Source organism: Bombus terrestris, chromosome 16, assembly GCF_910591885.1.
Source record: "Bombus terrestris chromosome 16, iyBomTerr1.2, whole genome shotgun sequence".
In the NCBI taxonomy this organism is placed as follows: Eukaryota; Metazoa; Arthropoda; class Insecta; order Hymenoptera; family Apidae; genus Bombus; species Bombus terrestris.
The window spans coordinates 1,915,388-1,936,696 of NC_063284.1; the positions used below are offsets into that span (position 1 = coordinate 1,915,388).

Consider the following 21,309-nt stretch of genomic DNA (forward strand, 5'->3'; position numbering starts at 1 on the left):
CATTTAGAATTCGTATTAAAATAGTTTTACATTTATTTAATAGACGATTGCCAGGATCTTCGCCGATGTACATTTGCACGGGTCTCAGCAATTTCTTTGTCTCGCCATCTTCCATATCGCACTGCCAACGGAACAGCTACATTCGTCTGTTTTTCGAGACGCCGCGGACGCATTTGCTTCCACACACTCATATTCACGTACGTGTGTCACTACTACGCGGCCAATGTAGTCTAGCACACAAAATTATACATATCTCGATATTAATATCGAGCAATATCAAGGAATATGAAGGAATAGTATGCCTAAGTGAAAGTTGACTGAGCGAGGAACACGGGTTTTGAGATTTAATTGAGATTTAAAAAATAGTCGAATATCTTGTTTGATTATGATTGATGATCATTGAGATGCGAATTTCTGGGCTTAATATTTTCGAAAAATTTATTCCGAAAGAAGAATCTCCGGAGGATCCGTCGTTCCCAGCAAAGTACCACGGAGATCAGTAGAGGTAGAAGCAAGACAAAATGCAGACAAAGCGTTAAGAAAATTAAATAGTCAAAAGTGGCAGAATAAATCCTTTAAAAAAAAGACTGAAACAATTTAATTTCAAGGAACAGTTCTTCAGAGATCCATGGTTTCAAGGCAAAACCTAAAATCAGCTGAGACAGACGAAACAACTAGAAGCAGTTAAAAAATTGATGAGATTAAATATCAAAATTTACATAAAATAAACTAGAATAAAATACAAAACTTAAATTAAAGAAATGTGATAAAAGCATTCGACGATTCAAACGATTTGACTGGAAAGAAAACAAGCGCCAAGAAACTGCATAGTTCCCTCGATCAGACGGCCAACAGCCGAAACAAGTAGATACAGGCGCGCGAGTCAGACAAGAAGTCACGGAAGAAATAAAGAGGGAAGCATCGCTATTATTTTGCAGCAGAGGATGGCGCTGTCGGTCGGCGGCAGGCGTACAGCGCATTTTGAATAATAGAGACCGCGGTCTATTTATGCTCCGAAATCAATAGCCTCGCGTCTATATCGCCGCTAGAACACACCGGCACGCCGTGGATCGTTCAGTGTCGTTCCTTCGTTGTCCGCATGAATTCACTCCACTTATAAACGCGTCTCATTGTGCTCCAGGGAGACGCTTCTATCGTGGATGGTAAATGGGGAACTAGCTGCCGTTCAGCAGACGTCTTTTTCTTCCCTCCACCTTTTCCCTTCTCGCTTTTCAAGAGAACGCTACAGCTCTGCAGACGATATAGCGTCTTCGGGCATCTTTCGACGTTTAGGATACATTGTTCCTTCTTCTGACTGGTTTAATTTCGAGAAAATCGTATTGGGTTGGCAATTTTGTCATTAGGTTGTAATAAAAAAAACCGCGATCACTTAGTTGCCAACTCAATAGCTTTAGCTCAGTCATTAGATATTTCCTTCCTTTAGTTTTCGTTTGAACTTGTGCATGCGTGTTTCAGAGATTTGGAAATGGAATTGCAAAGGTGAAAGTAAACGTCGATTTTTCGTGCTTTTGTAACGTTTACAGTACGTCGTTGTACTCGTCCAACGTTAGTTTCGGAAGACCCATATAAATTTAGGCAACATCGGTCTTCAGTCGCTGGTATACGACTAAAGAACGGATTAGGTAACGTAAACATTAGGAAACTCGATCCACAGTCGCTATCTACAAAACCGAACTGAAGCAAAAAAACGAGTGAAACAGATATCTCCAAGGACCAACGTTACGACCACGTTCGGAGAACGTAGCGACTAACGTGACCGTTTAACCCAATCTGCCAAGAATCACAAGCAGCCAGTTTAACATTGACCAGATGAAACCATACGCGATCATCGATACGTATAATTGAGAGACCGGCCGCAGCTGATAAACTGCGTTCAACAAATATCGATATTGCTCGTGAAATAACCAGTCCAGTCTCGTGTAGATCGTTTCTTGGTCCGTTGGGAACGGTCATCTTTAATTACGAGAACTTACTCAGCAATAAGCGAGGCGACTCTCCTGAGAAGGAACCGGTCCCGGGACCACGAAACCAGAATTCGCCAGTGAAGCTTGTAAAAGAGAGAGGAGGATGAGAAGATGGAGGATATATGTTGCTTTCACCGCGACGCAATTAGGGACGCGATCCTGGATTGCAATTAAGAGGCCGTCAATTACGAAGGCGTGCATGAAAACCTGTAATCCGTCCTCTGCGACGTCTACTAAATTCTCCAGTCTCTTTCTTAACTCAACCACGCCGCCACACGGCATTTCTCGAAACTATACGCGCGGCCTATTTTATACACACCTTCTCCGAAATGAATTTCCTGATGATTCGTAATCTTGCGTTTTAATTTTAAAGATTGAGGTTAGGTCTTGGTTATCTTGGTCGGTTTTTGTGATCTTTCAAAGCTTTTTACTTTGTGACAGCGAACCGTAAAATGACCCAGTAGCACTTTACTTTACTAGCAGACTTACACACAGAGAGAATCTTTCCTCGCCGGAGATGTGGAAGCCCAAGCAAAAACGGACGTCCAAAAGTTTTCAATTTGTAATTTTAAAAATGTAAAAAGCTGGCAACATTTTTCAGTGGGCGTATGGAACTTATTCGGTTCCTAATTTAAAAAATCTTTTCTTAAAAATTTACAACTTATAGGACAAGAATAAGGAAAGTTGAAAATATTTACAACAGGAGTATGAAAAATTTGCCATTTTCGGAGCAGAGATATGGAAAATTGGAACAGAAATACGAGAAATTTACAATTTTCAAAAATATCCAAGGTATTCGATATACAACCTAACATTGAACCAATAAACCGATAAAATTTTCCAATAGAAAATTTTTGCAAAATTTAAAAGTCCAAGTACAAGCAGGATCCAAAGATAAAGAATGGGATAAAGGAAAGAACAATGACCAAAGGAGAATTGAGATCTCAGGATTCATTGTCTGACAGCGGCGTGTAATCCGTGTTAGGTCTGTAAACTGCTCTGGCAGCCTGTGATGCCACCAGGAAGAAAGACAACGAGTCAGAACTAGGGATGATAAAAAAAAAAAAAAGGGAAAGATAAAAAAGAAAAAAGGCCGCGGAAAAAAAGAGATAGTGAGAGAATGAGGTAGGTTGGGAAACGAGGGGGTGGCTGGGAGAAGCCGACGAGTGTTGAGACTGTATTGATTTCCATTCCGGCCCGTCTGGCTCTAGTCTAGCCCATATCCGGTGTTCTTCGTGCTCTCGCGCCGCGACGCACGTGCACACGCACCTTTCGATCTACTCGCGACGGTCTGGTCCAGTGTTGTTGCTACATCGTGTGACGCTGTTGGATGACGCATTCTTGTTATGGGATTATTTTAAAAGTAGCGTGCATGCCAAGAAACCAAACGCAATTGGACGAAATGTAAGGAGAAGTGCGACGAAAAAAATCGATGATATTAATATCTTTTCGATAATCTACGTTCCAGTAATCATGGCATAATCGGCAAAGAGATTTTACGCGAAAAGTTATTCGTTTCCGATAAAATTGAACTTGAAAATTTGTTTAATATATGCGAAGTTGACTAATTACCGACCGAGTACGAGTGAAAATTAGCGAGAGATTATCGTACGTGGATAAATAAGTAAAAATGTAGACTATTTTTTCTTTAAAGTTTCTTGTTTAAAAAGATAGAATTTCAAAGTGTTTCGTCAACAACCAAGTAGTCAGTATGTGTACGAGTGGCAATACATTGAATATCAAAGTCGAGTATCTGAAGAGATAAATCACAACAAGGATAAAATATCACAAGGAAAATCACGATACCGAAGGATGAATCATTGTTCCAGGAATTGGTCATAGGCGAGTTGTGCAAAGATAAAGAAAGGGGAGAATCGCAGCAGAGTCGGAGGGACGAAGAGAGAAAGGACGAATGAAGCGATTCAAAGGTTTGCGTTGTTAAAACGAGATAACCAAGACCAAACATGGACTTGCCGGCGATTTCAGATGGAGACCGATTCGCGATCCTTTTACGGCCTGGTTACCTTCCTGTCCCTCGTCGCCCAGTCTTTCGTCTGCGTATCTCATCCACGGATAACTATATCCCAAATTCTTCGCTTCAAAAAAACGCTGTTACAATGTCTTTTCGATGTTTACACGCGGCGAATTTCAACGTCTTACGTGGAAGAAAATTCCACCGAATCTTACTCAAACCAAGTTCAAACCTAACCCCAAAAAGAACAATAACAGATTAAGACAAAACAACTGAAACTGAACTGAAAGCCAATGCAAACCACCGCGAGCAAAGCAAACGGAAATAATTCTATGTAACTCGCCTAAAACATTTTTACAGCAAACAATGACAAGCCAACGTAAACTTCCTCAAACGTACCCCAAAACCGATCTAATTTTCAGTCTACTTCTTTTCTCTGCTAACAGAGATAGAGTCAGGTATCAAATATATTTGGTACTCTGGGACCCTAAAACAGAAGCAACACCTCAAACGCAACAAGAAATACCCGGTGACCCTGATTGACCCGAACAGGATTCCACACGGTCCGTCCTCGTGGTATCGAGACATAGTCAGACGCTATACGGCTAGAGGCACGCGAGTAATCGATAGTCCAGTTCACAGGCACGCCCGTCAGTTTCCACGCGGGAAGCCAGCAGGAGTCGAAATCCGGCGCGCGGAGACGCAAAGTGTATATAATCGCAGGAGCGTGCCAACGTGGTCGGTTGCGACACTTGTTTTGTGACCTGGATATCTCCACTCTATACCCACTACCTCGTATACCCAGTACCCAGTCGCCTCCCCGGACTGTCCCTTTCCTCTCTTCGGGCGTCCCGCTGCTACCCCTGCTCCTTCTGCACCGAGAAACAGAGACCCGTCGATGCCATTCGAATATCTGGTTCACCGTGCCTGTCGACCGCATGCCGTTCGTCCCACCCTTCGTTGCCAACCCCCCTCTTCACCGCACGAATTCTTGCAGGGAACCCCGTGACCTCAGCTTCTCCATTCTTCTACAGTAGAACTCCATTTGCCAGAACGAGATTTTAATTAATGGCCGATTTACTGAACTTTCTGCCGGTTCAATTCACTTATCTCAACGCCAACTTCTATTATGCGAACGAAAATGTTTGTCCCCCGACAAGTTCAGATAAGTGGAGTTCTACCATACTCGATCTACCCTGCTCTAATTGAGTGCTACAGTACTCATACATGCACCTCGAAGCGCATTACAGACGTGTTAATAGGTTAGTTTTAGAGGTTATGTTTGTCTTTTGTCTCTGGTTCTATTGGTGAGATTTGGGGATTTATTTAAGGAGTTTGATGGGACGTAGAATGTGATTAGAGTTTGAGGTTAGGTTATAATTTCCTGTTTTAGGGTTTCTTTAGAGGTCTACACGTCTAAAGTCATTAAACATTTGGCGTTTTATCGCAATTAGTCCATACTCCATAGGTTAGATTCAAAGATTGTTCATACGATTTGATTTTAAATATAAAATTTGTTAACTAGCAATATTTATACGTTGAGATACATCTATAAAATTTTGTGCAACTTATGCGAATGTTAGGTTAGATTAAGATCAAGGTTAGATTTAACCATTTATCCTTTTTAGGTCTCTTCAGTTATGAATGTTAGCGATTCGATATTGTAACATCGTATCAGACGTGCGATATTAAAATTTGAATACGTATTTAGAGTTTACGTATGTATTTAGAGTAATTGTTACACGAGAAACCTGTTCTTACTATGTAAATCGATGCCATAATATGTAGCACGTGACTAAATATCATAAGGCAAGGGTTAATCTCAAGTTTGCGTGCATCGTAGAAAATTAAACAGAAAAAATCATAATGCATAGCAGCAAAAACTTCTTTTTATTTAATGCCGTTGATAAAAATTAATAAGAGAACGTTATACAATGATACTAACGTTGATCATGATTAAAGTTCTAATGCTTTAATACGCCATTTTTACCAGATTTCCAAATCTTCAAAAGATCTAGGAATTCCTTTATTCCAAAAATTAATTATTTACTTTAATATACGTATACACGAACATCCATTAAAACATCATAAAACAAAGTTACAAGGTGACATTCGTTTAGAATATTCCAACTCTAATTTTTCAAAGTTCAGAAAGAAATTCTTTTATTTTAAATGAATAAAAAACATTATTTTTCTACACTTATCCTACTACTAATACTGTTACATCATACTCATCTTATTATTTTCAATACTACCCCAACCTAACCCCAACCTAACCCCAACCTAACCACAATCTGTTCTAACTGTTCCTCCTTTAATATAAAATAAATTTATTTTTAGAATAAAATTAGCGTACATAAGAATTGTTACAAATACAAACTAAAAGAAAAAAGAAAAAAGAAAGAAATAATATTCCTAACTACCTGAGGCTTCAAATCGATATTTTATTGAATTATAATGGCTGCCTCGATAGTATTGCGAACAATTGACCGGAGGAGTTGGCGCGAAATCACGAACGGGCTTCGTGGGACGTAGAAGAGGTAATCGAAGCACGTGTGAGCGGACGGCGTCGAGAATTTCAACGAGCAACCGATAACTGTAAACCAAACACTTTTTTCTTTCCTATTGTTCCTCTACCGTCGATTCTTGTCGCGATTTTCGATCGCGTTGCTTCTCGAATTGGATCTTTAACTCTAGTTTGCTATCGTTTGATCACCAGATCGTGTATGTTTATTTGCATATTTTTATGGACACAAATGAGAGAGTTAGAATTTATAACAAGTACTATACTATGTATATTATATGCATTTTTTATACGTTCAAACAGTTGGATTTGAGGTTAGGTTAGTTAATTTGAACATATTCCAAACTGCTTTCGTATTTCTGAAATTATTTTCTAGCCAGATGGCTTTCTCTTAATCCTAATCATAAAAATATAAGTTTGCGTACAGTTCCACAGTCTACTTATAATCCAGTGGTGACTGTAAGCAATCAAACGAAAGCTGAAACTGTACGAAACACTCAAACAGAACCTGCTTCTCAATTTCGAAATGTCCAAAGGATCTGCCAACTAAGCACAATAAATCAACGTCCACGCCGTTCCACGTTCCTCGACATCGTGAAAATAGTCACGTGTGCACGAAGAACGCGTGGGAGGAGAAGTGGAAGAAGTTTGAAGAAGTTTAAAGCGAACACATAGCGAAGCTAGGAAGGCAGTAGGGACTAGGCTGTCGAAGGCTTCTTAGAAAGCTGTTAAAATGCGAATAGCGTGGCCGTGAACGATACTCGCGAAGACGAGCAAGCACGGGAAATTCGTCACGTAAACGCAGGACAATGACTCTCCTGCTACCTGTGAGCCAAACGAGTCGCCAAGATACCCGTTAGTTGCTTCACCATGAAAAACCCAACGAATCACCTACCGCAGCGCGTGTTGCGCTTGCACATGCCGTGCATCGATACCTAAATCGCTATGAATTTCGTGTTTTTATATGACCTCGACACGATTATCCCAGCGAAAACATCTGAACCTGGCGATTTACTAGAATATACCCTCGAAGAATATACAAGATACGTGACAGTGGTTGGCTTTTTCCGAGGTTCCAGGAATTTCAAGATTCATACTCTTCTTGTATATTTTATGTAGGATGGAATAATGACACGATTACAGGAAAGTGATTTTTCAGGGGAGCGGGGAAACCAATTTCATTTCCTAAAACTTGTAATTCAATAACGAGGCAAATGTTGCACAGTGTTGGGATTGAAGCAGTTGTTAGCATTCAAGAGTTGCTTACAAGTTCAAATTAGTTAGGAATGATATTATTGAAGCTTACTCCTGAATTCATCTCTACTGTACAGTTACGCAATTTTTCTACTAGAATCGAAGACTGATATTACACAGTTCTATCAAAAAGTATATTAACGAATAAATCATTCCACAGAGATTCAACACTTAGCTCAAACTTGATCAAAACTTGATAAGATGGACTCAAACTTGATTCAAATCTCCCAACCTTGCCAATCTTATCTCGAATCTGAAAATCTAATGGCTTAACTTAAACTTATTTCAAATCTATTCAAACTGAATTCAAACCCCATCCAACCTAACCAAACCTGCCAAGCCTAAATTCGTATTTCAATAGCTCTTCAATCATATTTTCATCACAGTCTGGTCAACGTACCTATCTCTATTACTATGACAGCCTGCTCACCTACCATTAATAATATTGTCATACTCTAAGCTTCCTTCGAACGTAAATTTAGGTTAGCTCAACATCATATTGTCATATCGTCATACTTCAATCTTTCTTCGAACGTAAATGTAGGTTAGCTCAACGTGAAATCTAACTATAAACTTCGACACTCGTCCAGATCCACGTCAATCATTGTCCTGTGCGGTCAGAATGGAAAACGAGGCCAGGAGGGCCTCGCGCGTGAATTTCATACGGGGGCCTGTCGAATAATAGTCACGGAACTTGTGCGTTCGTAAGTGAAAGTGAGAGGCCTGGGTAGATTCGACCGAATGTCGAGCAACGATCGTAAAAAGAATTCCATAGGATAATTTACGCCGAGCGAAGCGAGGGGAACGAAGAGATCGACGCTGCTAGATAAAGAAACTGCGAGAAGGTATCAGGCACCTTTCACTTGCGAGCGTGTGACTCCCATCGGCGTGGATCGTCGGCTTTTCGTCCACCCGTGGCCGCTAATTATCGCGCGAGAATGAAGATCCTCGTTGCAAGATAGAGACTCCGGTAAAAGTTCTGCCGCTTTCCGGATCGTGGATATTGGACGTTCGTTAACGAAACACAAGGCTTGCGTTTTCGTGAAAGCACCGCCGATGCGATATCTACTCCTGCGTGAGAACGATTTTCGCAACACGTACCGATCGATTGTAAACCTGTGTATCTTCTCTCTTTTTCATGGTCTGTGTTAATATGAGTGTGTTTGAATATGTTTGAGCGCGTCTCTCATGGTTTGAGAACGAGCAAGAGGATTCGTTTTGCTAGTATCCGATTTCCCGAGGATGTTCTTTATTACTTTTTGTTGAATATTGGAAATTGATGCAAAATGTTTGATATATAACGGATGATAAGTGTTTGATGATGTTTGATATAGCAATATTCCTGATTTTTACGTCTTAATCAACTGTGAATTTCAGTATCTGTTTTCAGTAGTTTGTATGTCCCTGTAATTTGATATCTATTCAGTAGTTTGTAGTCCCTGAGCGTGTTTGTCGTGGTTTGAGCACGAGGAAGTAGATTCGTCTTGTTCGTGTCAGACTCGTTCAGGATGTGCTTTGTTACGGTATATTGAGACTGAACAAAAAATGTTTGACGCGATAGCTGAACTAGATCTGAATTAGGGTTATCTTATTGATTTTGTAAAACCTTGTTGAAAAATATTGGCACATATATAACAAATATTATTTTAAATAAACATTCCTAAATACATGAAATCTTTTCACAAATCGACTATTTATTATCACCATTATTAAATTCCTTTTCTAGAGTTCAATATGCTGTACAGAATGTTTAAAAGCAATAGAACTCGAAGAACCAAATTACAGTGAATATACGTTGGAAACTCAGTTACACGAATTATTTGAGAAGATCCTCAAATTAGTCCAGATGAATGAAATTCTACTCTACAATTATCAATTCAAAGAACATCAGACTCACCTTGATCGTATATGTAGAACAGGCTCCGCAATTGCTGAGTAGATTAACCGTGAAAAGTAGAAGTACTCTAACCGTAGCGCGTTCTAGAATTATTTAAGCACTCACACTCTGTTGTACGATCTTCTTCTCGCTTTTCCTCTTAACAACTATCGTTTATTACTTTTTAATTATTATATACTCTTATCGATATCGTTATTATTCTCTTTGCCCTTAGCTGTTACTTGTCGCCTTTCAACAGGCTGCTTTTTACTATTTTATTACTATCGGTGTCTGTTTGTGTGTCTGTATTATATATACTCATTTATTTATATAATATATATATATATATATCATATAAATTATTCTTATAAATATATCTGTGTTTGCTGCAGGTACTTCGCTGTCCTGGTTCGTATTAATCGATTAAGGGGCTCGAAGGGGGAGAGGTACCGTTATCAACGAGAATATTCCTGATAAGATCTATATATCGACGCACCACCACGATTCTTCCTCTTCAGATTCTGTCCAACCTTGGACCAAACGGTTCGTAACTTGCTCGATCTCGATCTTGATCTCAAGAGACCGCTCTTCTCTCTCTTGCATACGTTCACGTCCGTATACATACAGATAGTCACTGGGTTTGCCTATGTTTTACGTGTGTTTGTGTATGTTTGTGACTTGCAAGTCGAACGAAACTGACGATTATGATTAAAACGTTAAAACTTCTTTCGTCTCTCGTTAGATCTTTTATTTTCTCTGTATAGATTTATATATATAATATATGTATAACGTTGCTATTAATTATTAATATTATTATTTATTATTATTTGTATTATTATTATTATTTGTAGTCGCGTTCTTCCGGAGGGGCCTAGGCACTATTACGCTGCGAAAAAGAGGTTATGTTTGAAGGTACTTGTACGCACGAGGTATATGTTCTCAAGGTAGAAGTTATATTTTTTTTGTTCTTTTTTTTTTAATGTACAGGAGCGATATCCCGCTGCAGAAGGAGAATGTCTTGTGTGTGCTCAACCTGGCCACGAGGAAGGAATTTATTTCTCAATGTTTCCCCGCTTCTTTCCAACCCTCTTTCCTTCCCTTCAATTCGATCTTTTGTTGTTTTTTTCTTCAAACTTTATGGCGTTTTAATCGTGTACTTCTCTCTCCAAAACACGTATCTGTATTTCTCTATCCCTGTTGATGTTTGCCTCCCCTTTAGAGCTCGCCTTTTTTATTCCCTCTTTCTCTATCACTCTCCACCCTTTTCGTTTCTTTCGTAACCGTTTTCGTACTCAGTTTCTTCCACTTCTTCTTCTTCCGCCTTTTCCTTCTCGTTTTCTTCCGAATGGTGAGCCTTTTCGCTTGACGATCGACGGCGGCGCCCTCTACGTCGCGGTACACGCTCTCACGGAAGGTCAGAAGTCGTTATCACCTCCTCGAGCTTTCCCACTTGCTAGCCACATCGCCCTGGGCCCCGCTACCGCCCTCCTCCCACTGGTGCTCAACTACCACCACCATCTGTAATCAAAAGTTAATAAATAAATAACATCGTTTTAGGAATATTCTTCTTTTTAAGTGAATTGATACGAGAAAGTTAGGTTAGGAACGTAAAAGATATGCTACGAACGAATATACGTTTATAGGTCTCAGGTTTTTCGATATTATACAATTAATTCCTAAGAAAATAAACTATATTCTCTGGTTTTTATCACTGCTTAACCATTATCGTCTGTAACCAGAGAAACAGGGTTGTTACATGACTGACATTGTGTAAAGAGAATTAAATTTTAGCGTCAGTGTTCCTTTAGGAGCATAAATTTTGAATGGATCGTAGAAACTACCCCTTAACCTCTGTACAATTGGATACTGTTATTAACCTTTATTATTGCCTAACCCCTGTTTGTCTAACGTTTGTGAAATTATTATCGCCTAATCATCGTAATATGTATGTCTGACAATGCGGACCGAGAATTTAATTTTGAAATTAGTGCTCCATTAGATCCAGGAATCTTGAACACATAGCAGAAACTATCCATTAACCTCTGTACAATTACTGTAATATTATCTACTCGATATAGTACTGATATTCTTTAAGGAGAACTAAATTTTTGAGGTTAGAGTTCATTTAGATTTTTCAAAGCTTCGAACAGATAATGTCCAAATCTTTCAAAATTTGAGTAATACTACCTAATCGCTGCAACGTAATTAATGGTTAATAATCTAACCTAAAGAGGGCGCCTCAACGTGATCAAAAATTTCGCAATTAATAATTTTGACTATTATAATTAAACGTAAGAAAAGCCAGGAAATTTTCTACGAGAGAACGTAATATCTTTCAAAATGGAATGGCGCGTGTTTGCCAGTGGATTGCAGGGCACGTTGCTTTTAATGCACGTGCATTTCTCTTAGGAGTCAGAAAATTAATTTTCACGGAATACGCAGGCAAAGTGGAACGCACAGGCATAGTCTGAGACCCCCGAACGATCCTGGCAAACCCGCCACGAAGCTGATGAATTTAATATGTCCACGATTATCCATCCCAATAATGAAACATTTCTCTCGTTCCTGAATTACGAGAAATATCGTGCGAACTAAAAGACAAACCTAACCTAGTAACTTCGATACCGATCTTTTTTAGAATTAAGGCTATGTTTAAGGTTATGTTACAATAACTCAACCAAACGTATTCTTTTTAGGATTCAGTAAAATATGAATATGAAAAATCAAAAATATTTCATATATTATATAACGATATTACATCAAACATAATATTTTACTGCCTGACAAATAAATAAAAATACAATTTTACATCGAATGCAAATGGTATGTTAAAATTTTAATCCCTGGAATCTGAAAGATTTCCTTGTATGATTTCGTCAATTGTATTACCCAATATCTTGCCATTACACCTATAAATTTATCAACACAAAAATAACCTGCAACACACAAAGCATAAAATTTTACTCGAGTCATGTAAGAGGGCCCGGTCAAGCAGGATCTCGTAATAATAATACCAACAGTAATCGTAGCCCCTTCGAGGGCAGCATTAGAACCAACCGTCAAGCCAGACCATAAATAGAAGGGTAAATACCCTATAAATCAGCGGTGTGGCCTCGATCGAGCGGGCAAAAGGGAAACAGGGCTCCGTTTTCGTGCTCGACGGCCCTGAACGCGTCAGAGGAAAACATAGAGACGGCCTGCAACGGAGGGTTTCACGGTATTTTTAATTTCACCCTCTCTGATCGTCGGCCGAGGCGCTCGTGCGCGCGCGCTCACACACACACACACACACACACACACACACATACTCGCAACATTGTATCTATGTGTGGCCATTTCACGTGAGAATGGAACAAAGAACGAGGCTCACGCATCAAGCCTGGTTCGCAACGCGACGGCCACGGCCCTGTGGTGTTACGCATGCGAACACAATGTGCTACAGACAATGCAGCTCCCTGGACCTACGTCAATGCGAAATTAAACTGGCACAGTGGCGACCCTGTCCCTTTTCGATCTCCCTAGGGAACTTGCAACTCGTATATTCCACTTCAAATCGCGACTATATGAGCTATTTTTGGCTACTGTGATTATGATCACCGAGGCAAATAGATAGAAGGCTCGGGTGTATGCAGAGACAGGACTATTTATTTAGACTTGGATCATTTTTGGTGAAATTGGGGGCTAAATAGGAGTACTTGAACTGTGACTGTATGAGCTATTTTGGGATGCAGTGATTATAGTCACTGTGAGAAGCATATTTTTAAGTCAGGTGGGACTATACCTGTACCTTCGCACTGCTTTTGAACGATCAGCTTCAACCACCCAAGACAACTTTATCAAACAACAAACTAGTCACCAGGTAACGAACAATAAACCAAAAAACATTTTACCCAAATTTAGAGACAGGTTATACAAGTCACATTTTTCACTTCTTATCTATTACCAACAAAAGTTCCAAATTTCCTATATCTAGGGATATTCTACCATACAAAGAAACATAGTTGCAATTTATATGATCAACAATCGTTCTGTTTCGTCAAAAGCTTTACCTCTCTGTACTAAAGCTAATGGTATTTTACGATATATAACAATTTCATACTCATTTAGGAAATGTATCTCTTTTTGGAAGCATGCGACCATACAGAGCACCATTGCAAAATGGCGCCACGTTTGAATTTTTAAAAGGCTGTAAGATCCGAGACGTGTTACTCGAATAGCTCGAAGGAAAAGTTTTAGGAATGTCTGTTTCGAGAGAAATTCGCGTATCTCAGGTACCCACTCAGCTTTCGAAGTGGTTCCTCCGTGTAACCGCGCATTTTAGATCGAATCTCCGTGAATGTACGGCGGACGGCTGAAGCTGGATAAGCGGCCTTTTAAAATTATTGCGAAAGATCGTGGCGGAGATCGCGCGACTACAAAAGCCAGCGACGACGAATGTCGCTATAGAGAGGAGACAGCCGAATATCGACGATGGTAATTCACACACAATGGCCGGATAAATTACGGACCGTTTATCAAAGATTCAAATGGATAGCATTCGCGTGAAATACGGATCTAGTTTGAAAGAAAACGGAGAATTGTTTTCGCCATTGTCTTCCTAGAAATGAGACCCCTTTTTCGTAACAAACTTTTTACTACGCAAAGATATCTCGAAAATATATCAGATACTAATAAACAAACGTATTAATTACAACTACACAAAATATATCTTTATAATTGCATTTAATTCATAAAAAATAATACCATAATAATAATAATAATAATATAAATATAGTAAAATAATAATAATATAAATACAAATAATAAATAATAATAGTAATAATAATAATAATAATATGGGTTAAAAAATTGTCGAGCATATTGAACTTGAAGATATCGCCACGCGTCGAATTAAGACGCGTCCTTAACGATCCCGTTTGTCACGGTACTCGACACGATTGCATCGTGCCACGAGACGCGGCCACACAGCGGACACAACGTATGCAAATGAAAACGAAAATGGAAGGCGTCTACGCACTTCCGGACAGATGTCGAGGCTCAGGCACATTATTCGCCCCACTCCCCTTTCCTATTACTCTCCTTCCTGCATTCTTTCCTTCCCTATGCCTGATCTCTTTCCCCCATTGTCCTTCGACCGCTAGCAGCGCCAAGAAGAATAGCAATGGCTTCGATAATGTTACTTGGCCGTGGTTGGCCGCACTTGCGCCACTGCAACGTAATTTTCTTGCACGGAAAAGAACAGTAACCAGCTCCCCGCGAATTTGTCATTTTATAACCAACCGGGTTTTTGACGCCAACCGTGACTATTACTTATGAAAATGATGACTAGGCAGATTGAACGTCGTAAGTGTGATTGTAATAGTGGAAAGTACTCGTGGTATTCGTTTATGCGTGACTATAACTGGTCAAAGGTAGGAATGATTCTAATAAAAATAAATTACTACCTGCAACCGTTTCTACCTGGCTATTTGGGAACGATGATTACATAGGATGAATGATCGCAGCAGCGTTAATGTTATATTTCTAATATTCACCTATGGGTGATTACTCGATGTAGACAGGTGATCATAAATAGTCGGACACAGGAATGATCGTAGAAATGTAAAGTAGTCGCCGAAATGATTCTACATCTGTAAAAAGAAGTTGGACCGAAGGAATTATCTTAACGATCTATGTCACAAAAGTCCACTCGTGTTACGCCATAGAACGTGTAGAGGGACATACAATCGAGTGCCATTTGGTCAACGAAGCATCTAGAATCCGCTTGGACGTAGGGAAACGTAACACCTCTATTTTGCAACACCGACAGCACAACGTTTCAATAGCAGACAAAACAGGCCCCGTCTCCTGTTGTGATACCCAAGCTGGGAGTTGTGATACATGGGACTATCCGACGCGTGAAAAAAGAAAAAAACAATGGCCATAGCCACCACAGGACGTGCATTCAGACACGCGATAGTCAAAGGACACGCTACCAGCGTGGTACGAGTGAAAATGTATGGCTGATCCAGACAAGGTCATTCATAAGTAGCTCAAGTTCAACTAATAGTATTGTATTACGATACCTACGGCCCTCTTCCTCCTTCTTTCTCTCTCGTTCGGGCCACCTTTATCGTGCAACCTTCTCTCTTTCGCCTGGGTCGTTTCCTTCGTTCACACGAACGAACAATACCTGCTGATCACCGGTTAATTAATTCGTTCTGCAATCCTCCGCCGCTTCTTAGATTCTTCCCGTCATCGTGCAACTCCTACGTGATCGTTCGTCCAATTCCAGATTCTTTCGTTTGTAATTTTTAACTGAAACGGGTCTATCACCCGACGAAAACGACCACAGCAACGTAATTTCGTTATATTTCAAGAATTTTGCGCCGCTGTTCGTCGGTTTTTATCGATCGATTTTTCTTATCGATTGAGTAAGACCGCAACTGCTATGGACCCCATAACGACAAGAATTTGGCACGTCGAATCTTTGCATATTATGGAACACGCAGATCCAGAGATTTGGTGGGATTTCACCGCAGAAATTCGTATAGAAATTGTGCTCGTTAGAATTCTCGTGAAAATCCCTAGCCCATTGATAAATCCACTATAACACCCTTCCCCTTTTATCTTTTCTTTAAGTGGAAATTAATCACAACGTAAGCCTAAGCTTTGAAATACCCGAAAACTGCTTCAAATACGATATTCATAGAATTCTACCGATACTTACTAAGTGGTTCCTCGAAGAGGAGTGGTTTCTTGTTTAATTCAAGTCCCACAGGGGGAAATTCCCTAGATATATTGCCTGCTGTCAACCGAGGAAAGGAGACAGTGCTGTCACACAGTTTCTTCTCTATTCCCACGGCGACGTGTCAATGATTCTCAGACTTGACAGACCTCTCCCCGAGCCTCGTCTGTCCGTGATGTTACATAACCTCACAGTTCTGTCGAGGTTCCCTCGCGAGTAGACGATCGTTTCTGACATCCAATCGATTTCTTTTTACCTGGATATCATCGCAACTTTGTTGCATAGAATGTTCGAAGACGTTCGAAGGGAAAAATAATATCTATCGCCTCCAGTAAATCTCGATTTGCTTCGTCGTTCGGTTTCTCCTACACAAAGTATTTCTAACCTATTCGTAAAGCTTCGCTATTTCGCAGATCCAATATATTTAGCGCGGTTAATTTCCCTGTCAAATATCCAAATACAGCGTATCTCGTTGGAGTTATTTTGAAAGAAATCTGCTGAATCTTGTCAAGTGCGAAGACTACGGTTCTAAAAGTCTAGACCTAACCTAATCTAAACTTGGTTCTTTATTTGCCAAGCGTGTTATAAATTCACGTCTATTTGTATTGTACACAAAGATGGTGCGAGAATTCGCTGCGCAAGATCCAGTGGAAGAAGCATGAAAGTTTATCAGCGATTTTCTAGAGCAAGCAAACAGGTTCACTTTCGTGCGACTCGAGCATGGTCAAGGCTGAGTGTTATTACGCTCTCTCGTTCGCCGGCTGCAAATTACTATTTTCTTTTTCCTTTTTTCTCTCTCACTGTCTGTCCAAGAGGATCCTTCGCCGCCGTGTCATTGTCGTGCCGGCTATTTTACGTCCTCGCAATCATGCACGCTCTCATTGTCCTCGTAAAACGATGTTTCATGCTCGGCCAAACGTTTGTGTTCGGCTTGAATTGGCGAAAGAAAGGTGAAAATAAAACGGACGTCCTTTCTTACTGAAACGTTGCAACGTCCTTTGAGACGGAACACTGACACATTTCGCTTTTTCAGTTTCTCAAAGTATTCGTCAAAGTTATGGTTTTTCGAAGATTCGCTAGACTTTAAACATTTAGCATTTCATTAGAATTTCAATCGTTTAAATAAAATTCTATATCTTCTTTTTTTATATATAATAGCTCGATTCTCGATTAAAATTAGCGAAGCTTTAATTTTCTAAATAAGATAGTAGATACAAGAGCGTTATGTTATGTCGAAAGAGTGGAATGTATATATTGATGATTCACGTTTTCTCTCGTGCAAGCAGACCATTTTTTATTCGTCGAGAAGAGAAAAAAAGAGAGAAAAAAAAGAGAGGAAGACGAATAAGATAAGCGACACAAAGAGCCGGTCCGCTTGTGTACCTACATCGCATATACATACATACGATTAACGGCCGATCGATAATGTATTCCGCTCGAAAATAAACTGACCTATACCAATACCGATGTTACCACTTCCGCCGAGTGACCCCTCGTCTCCCGATAAATATTTACGCGACTGCGAACTCCGGAGTTGCAAGTCGATCCAGCCATCGAACGATCTCGTTAGTCATGAAAATTCTACTGATTAACATTCAGACATAGAGATCCGATACACATATACAAACTGTGATCCGAGATTACTCGATATGCAGACTATATATAGAACGTCTGGAAATTCTATGATTTTTATCGTCTCGACAAATTTTTTTTCCAGTTCATAGAACGCAAAGAAAACTCCGCGATCTTTATATCTTCGATTCGAATAATTCACCGTCGACGATTTATATTATACGAATACGAGTATACATTTTAATGGGGAATTCGTGAAGTCAAATTGCTTCTTAACCTATCGATCGAGTTCGTATTTCGTAAGAGAGATCTTTCTTATGGCAGTCGAATAATTCACTGAAATTTGAAGAAAGTAAATTAACCTTATTACGCGTGACGTTGCTCGACGAGGCAAAGTTTCTCGCTTCGAAAGAATTAACTTTACCTCGAGTGTTTCTTTAACCTCGCGAATTACAATTTATCTCGCACGCAAGATTCCTAATTTACCGATCGGGACGAAGTGTCTAAGATGGAACTGATAGCAAAACCGAAAACTTCCAAACGACGTATTCAACGAACACAGATCTTTGCGCAATTTTTGAGCGAACATAATTTTCAGGCAGTTCCTCGGCGATGGTGTGTAAGAATGATTAAAAAATTGATGGTAGTGCGTAGTGGTATTTGTAAGAGTAGGAGTAGAAAGAAACCGCAGAAAGAACGTAATCCAATAACGTTTCAAACCGAGCAGCGAACCCGATGATCCCTGGGGGCAAGCAAGAACAAAGGAATTCGAAGGATACTCGCCACAAACGCTGATGGCCGCGTCACGTTCGAGACCACGAGACTACTTATCCAGAATACACCGAAAAAACTGCATCGACAGCGCCATTTGGGCCGAACCAAGTGTCGAGGACACCGGCGTAGACTCATCGCCACTTTATCATACGAACGTGACTTCTTTACGTTTTCCGAATCCATAATATCGGATGGTATTTTTCAGCTATGAAGACCAATCGTACTTCTATCGATTGACGAACGTAAGAAATAGATTGAAATTGGGAAAAATTGGAATGGCCACGTGGACCGGAAAATTTAGTTTTTTGATTTAAATAAGAATTTTTAAGAGTTTCGCTGGTATTGGCGGGAAGATAAAATTTGTCTTCCTAGGAAGCTAGAGACATAGGGAAATAAGGGAAAATTCCCTAAAATTTGTGGAATTATTTGTCTAGGGAATTCTAATCGGTGATCAGCAGAATTGGTTAGAAGATTTCATAGGTTTCACAATCACGTATTGTAAGGAAACTTTTCAGGTATTTTTCAGCAACTTTGTGAATCTGACGAACAATTATCACCAATGCACTCGACACATTCTTTTAAAAATAGTAACTTCCTAAATGGTTTCACAGGTCCAAGACACAGCTTCTATTCGACAACTTGCGTCACATTACAAAAGTGTAAAGAAGGACGAGTTTGTACGGTTTCTGAAATTTTTAATAGTTAACGTAAACCGGTCGAAATTACAAAAGGCCGTTCGTGTTCGTTCCGGATATAGAGGCGGACAAACGAGACTCTATCAGCTTGAACGTGCATGCCCCAGGAACTCACCCTTGAAAAGGCAAGCAACATGGGGATGAGGGAGGGCGTGTGATCCAGAGCCCTCGGTGGTTGCATAACGCGCGCGTATAATGCAATTGCAGGCAGACTGAAACGCCCATTAGCGTGGATGGGAGAGAAAAGAAGCGACGGATAACCGGAGGCCACGTTGCGTTGCGTGAACAAGTGCACACGCGTGTACACTGAGGAGAGTACGCGCAACCGGTGTTGAGACGAAACTGCTGGCGCAATTTACGAGCGACCCGCTCGAATTTCGTGGCGCGTGTCCCGTCAACGATCGTTCAACGAACGTGAACCGCCGGGCGAAACTACGCTCCCCGGTTTCGTGATCAGTAATCGCGATACGGTCCAATAAACGGAACCGAGCCAAGAGTGTTTGTAACCAAGTACTTTCCAGGCTGATTCAGGTACACTGTTTAAGTTCATCGACTCTTTGATGAAAAGTTTATGAAAGTTTGTTACTAGACTGATATATTTGGGGAATTTTTGCGTTTTAATTTTCGTATAGATAATAAACGATAAACACTGTTCAAATTGATAGATGGTTAAATGCATCTGGAAAAGCGCAACGAAGAAGCGATCCAAAATCTAATCTAACCTAACCCCAATTTTTAACCGATATATATATATAGACAGCCTGCCAAATATCCAAACGCTTAGTGATTAAAACCTAACCTAGTCAAAAATATCCCTAGAACGCTTAACAATAGTATCTAGCTAATGAGGTTTCAACAACTTGCAAACAGAACGAATCGCGTGATCATTTTTCAACAAAAAAAGGTGCAGTCGTTAGACGTTGAACTGTGAGCGTTCGAAACGAGAAGAGAAAGAGCACGTTTGGAAACCCGAGACGAAAAATATCAGGCAGAAACTGGAGTTCTGGTGGTCTATCGTTAGGGCTGATCGTTAAATCGCTAGATTCCTCATACGGGAGCTTAAAAGCGAAGTCTACTGTTCCATTTAAGCAATGTAAAACCAGCGTGGTGGATTATTAATGCAACTTTCGCGTGAGATAAGCAAACCTAACCTTTACACTCGTGACTCGGCTGCTTGTGCCGACGAACATCTAGTCCGTACTGTTTCCAATATTGATTTATCCTAGCCACTGCGTTCGAGAGGATTTCTATCATCGAGAATGTACACCATAAGTAACTGGATACTTAGCGCAATTCACTTTCAATTATTGCTTTTTCATTTATACTAATTAATATTAACTATACGTTTTATCTGTACCTACTAGCTGTATATGATTATTTAGACGCTTATGTTTATTCATTTCTTAGCTACTCGTCACGTAAAGGCTATATCGTACGAGAGTCGTTGGGACAGTTGCTTGAAGTAGAATAGGACGTCTATATACAGACGATATAGTCGACTGAGTTTAACGTGTTTCGTCTCAAGCAGGGAAAGCCATTCCGGAACCGGGACGTTAGCGAGAGAGTAGACTTTGCTTTCGTTCCTTTCTTAGTTCCATTACATATATATCGTTATTATTAGTTAAGTGCTATATTAGAAATTTTATTAAAGATGGGGGATGCTTTAAGAATTTCTTTTAAACAAGATATTAATAAATCGTGTTAAACAATGGTTGTCAGACGTTACAGGTGTTTTCAGAACTAGTTTAAAGAAAACGGTAATATGGCGCGCGTTTATAACGATATCTCGGTGAACGAAACCACTCCCATAGCTATTAGGGATTCATCAAGCGTCCAGGGAACAAAAATGCATCCTCAGCTATTGTCCTCGGTTCGTCCTTACTACATGCTAGCGATGCACATTCCGGCCACCGTTGCCAGAAACGGCCAA

General features: G+C 40.0%; 1 protein-coding gene across 4 annotated transcripts in view; it reads right to left on the minus strand.

The window, feature by feature from the left end:
• LOC100646757 (ecdysone receptor) overlaps positions 1 to 21,309 on the minus strand; it is a 188,212-nt gene that overhangs the window by 108,563 nt on the left and 58,340 nt on the right. For all 4 annotated transcript variants that reach the window (XM_012317565.3, XM_048413157.1, XM_003401619.3 and 1 more), the window contains one exon: positions 9,633 to 11,129. The gene's annotated coding sequence lies outside the window, so the exon portion shown is untranslated. The remainder of the gene's footprint in view (positions 1 to 9,632; positions 11,130 to 21,309) is intronic.